The sequence below is a fragment of the Echinops telfairi genome, unplaced genomic scaffold (genome assembly GCF_000313985.2).
Source record: "Echinops telfairi isolate 266 unplaced genomic scaffold, ASM31398v2 ScPeMD7_3533;HRSCAF=4204_1, whole genome shotgun sequence".
In the NCBI taxonomy this organism is placed as follows: Eukaryota; Metazoa; Chordata; class Mammalia; order Afrosoricida; family Tenrecidae; genus Echinops; species Echinops telfairi.
This window is the reverse complement of record NW_022107432.1, coordinates 10658987-10662777: the sequence shown is the minus strand read 5'-3', so window position 1 is coordinate 10662777 and position 3791 is coordinate 10658987.

Sequence of the window (3791 nt, the reverse complement as noted above, 5' to 3'; positions counted from 1 at the left end):
CATCCCAAACTCTAGCTTTCCAGTGCTAAAGGCCTTTAGACGTACTTTGGTTTCTACTCCCTTCAGGGCATCTTACAGGGGGGTTACCAATTATCCCAAATTGGGGATCAAAATTCTATCAAATCCAACTATCCTAGGCACCCTCCTAACTGCTTTTGGCTGGTTGGAGCTGAAGGAGAGGTAGATTATTGCAAATCTCCATACTGGCAGCAGCTGATAGACTCCTGGGGACAGTTTAAACCTTAGGCATCTTACTTCTTTAAGGAATTTGGTGAAGACTGAGCATGATAGTGGGACAAGAGGAAAGTCAAAGGAAATAGAGGAAAGAGCAAAGAGGCAAATGGCATTTATAGAGGTCTAAATAAAGGCATGTACATATGTAAATATATTTATACATGAAGATGGGGAAATAGATCTATGTGCATATATTTATAGGTTTATTATTAAGGTAGCAGATGGACATTGGGCCTCCACCCAAGTACTCCCTCAATGCAAGAGTACTTTGTTCTATTAAATTGGCACACTATGATGCTCACGTTCCCGACACAATCACTGAAGACAAAGCGGGTGCATAAGAAAATGTGGTGAAGAAAACTGATGATGCCCAGCTATCAAAAGAAATAGCGTCTAGGGTCTTAAAGGCTTGAAGATAAACAAGTGGCCATCTAGCTCAGAAGCAACAAAGCCCACATGGAAGAAGCACACCAGCCTGCATGATCACGAGTTGCAGAAGGAATCAGCTATCAGGCATCAAAGAACAAAAAATCATATCATTGTGTGCTCACCCTCCTGATACGATTGCTGAAGACAAATGGGTGCATAAGCAAATGTGGTGAAGAAAACTGCTGAGCCCATTTGCCTGTTATCATCCACTGACCACAGGCAGGTTTTGTTTAGAATTAACCTGAACATACATGAACTGGAAGTTTAGCAGCAGTGCTTTGTGACTTACCTTAGTTTTTATGAAAGGAGTTGGTTTTCTACTTCAGTGGTATTCATGCCTCCTGATAGCTTGATTCTACCAACACTTTATTCAACTTGCTACGAACTCTTATTTTTACAGCATATCCTGATGCTACCTTTCCTTCCCTTATTTAAATCATATCTCTAACATATTAGTTCAATGTTTGTTTTCTTGACAATCCCCAACAATTGATGTTGTATTCTCCAGTAATAAGAAAATCATGCACAGTAATGAGGATACTGAATTTCCCTTTGGAGATCTAGTTTTCAATCTTTCATCTAGATAATGTGGAATAAATTTAGGCTTTTACAAGCACTATAAATAAATTGCACCTGTAAAATTACATTAGTATTGTTACATATATTAAGGTTCTTTTTAAGTTTCAGTGCAAGCAGTGTAAGAGTTATAGATGAATAAATAACTTGTTCACTTTGAGCAAATAATGCACATGTATCCCTATGTATCCTGGGCTTAGTTAAGCAGAGCTGTCATGGGGAAGAAAGCAAACTGATGTCATCCGTGATGCTCTTCATCACAAGGGGGCTCGCACCAGGCAAGGTCAGATTAGTTGTCTTAGTAGAATTCATTTTGCCATTAGATTGGTGAGCCACAGTTTCATTGTAAGGCATATGCTCAAAGTTTAAGACAGTGAATATTTTGCATTCCCTCGGGTAGTTATGGAAGCAACTGGATGGTGGTGGGTTTGGTTCATCATACGACTGTTTCTGTTACTGGAACACTATTCCATACCTGATACTACATGAGCGGATCTTACCTTTTACCAGCTAAAAGGAGTCAGGAAAAGCTAATGTTTTCCCCATGAACAAAAAGTTAAGAAGAAACTCTGAAAATGGCAATTAGGATGGTCTACTTAATGTTCAACTTGCATCTTCCCCGGACAAAATCGTTGCTGTTTTGTTGTTGTTGAAGTTTTGGCAGGAAGGTACATTAAGCTTACTCAGCTGGTAGGTAGGTAGGTATTTCCAGGAAAATAGCCTGTTTGGGCAGGATGCATGCACAACAGTCCCTACAAGTGGTATTTCATTACAGGGTGTGAGAAACAAAACTTATTCTGTGATAGGATGCCTGTGTGGTTGAATTAAGGTCATATGGATGGGATCGTATCCTCCGTACATGATTGGACTATGGAATCAACTCAGCTGTCTGGGAGTCAAGATATTCTGCATGTCATAAGGCATTCCATGACTGTTATCATTTGAACAGACAGTGGCCAAGTTCCTTCAATTGTCTAGAGGATATTTTAACAGGAACCTCTGCATGCACACTTCATATCACAAAGGCCATCATTTGCATCGGTGTCACTGAGCTCTGGGCTACAGAAGAGGGGCTTGGAGAGTTCTGCTCATCAGTCTCAATGTCAGTAAAAGGGATGCCCCTTTGTGTTACAACAAAAGTGTTTCTGAAATAAAAAGTGGGCAAAGGACATAAACAGACTCGAAACCAAAAACGAACCTACTGACAGTGAGTGGATCCCCACTCTTAACAACCCTATGAGTCTCTGAGACTGTCCATTTTTATGACAGTAGTTTCCTTTTCCTTCTGCAGAATGAGTGAGACTTAGAACTGCTGACCTTGCAACTCAAAGCCCAATGTGAAATCCACTGCACCCCCAGGTTCCCCAGGAACAAACAGTTCACCAAAAGTAATATCCAAATGGCTAAATAAACATATGCAAAAATGCTTCTGATTATTAGCCACCAGGAAATGCAAATCAAAGCAATAAGGAGACATCACCTTACACCTACAATGATAACCCAATTTTTTTAAAAGACAGAAAATAATAAATGTTGGAGAGGATTCAGAGAGCTTGATACTGTCATACACTGATGGTGGGTCTATTAATGTATAGAACTACAGTGGAAAAACAATATGGTGATACCTCAAACACCTGGGAATGGAAATTTCACATCATCTAGCAATATCACTAGTAGGTATATACACTAAAGAAGGAAGAGCTATCGCATAAAGAGATAGGTACGTCCCCATGCTCATCACAGCACTGTTCACAATAAGAAGTTGGAGACAGCCTAAGAGCTCATCCGTAGGGAGGACACAGGAAGATGAAGTCAATGCTTGCAAAGGTTGGCAAGTATTGACTTGGGTGAAAGTCTGTCTAGAGGTCTCCAAGAGGGAGAAGAAAAATCAGAGAGGAGGGAGGGGGTAAGATATTGGAGGAATGGGGAGACATTTAAACTTTTAAATGCACCTAATTCACAAGTTATAAAATCATATTAAACAAGAAACACAAAGTGCTTGAGCTTGTTAATTGTGGGAAACTGAGGAATGGGAAGAGAATGTATGCAGATAAATTCTTTATTCTCATATTTTAAGAAGCGTGGCAGGCCAGGATCCTGGGTGGAGGGAGGCCTTCACACTGGTTAGAAATAGAGATGAATCCCAATGACAGTCTCACGATTAAAAAGAATCCCCACAATATCCTTCCATAATAGTGCTAACTTAAAGTTACCTCTTAAAAGCAGTGTGGCTGATTGCTATTTGGCCAACAATTTTATCTATAGGAGCAGACATGTTGCAATTGTGCTCACTGCTCAGGGGACAGTCACCCCCCTTACCTGCTGCCAGCACTGGTGTTAGGTTACTCTGCCTGAACTCATTGACCTTGGGTTAGGTACAGCCCATTTTGTTAAGTATGTGGTTACCTGTAATTAGAGGGGCTTGCATGCCCAGGATAGTACATCAGGTGATGTGAAAATACAATCTTTCTCATCTGTCTGGACCGAATTCCTGACACTGTGGAGGTGACCACCCCCAAATTTTTGTCTGTCTTTTAATCTCTTCCGTTCAA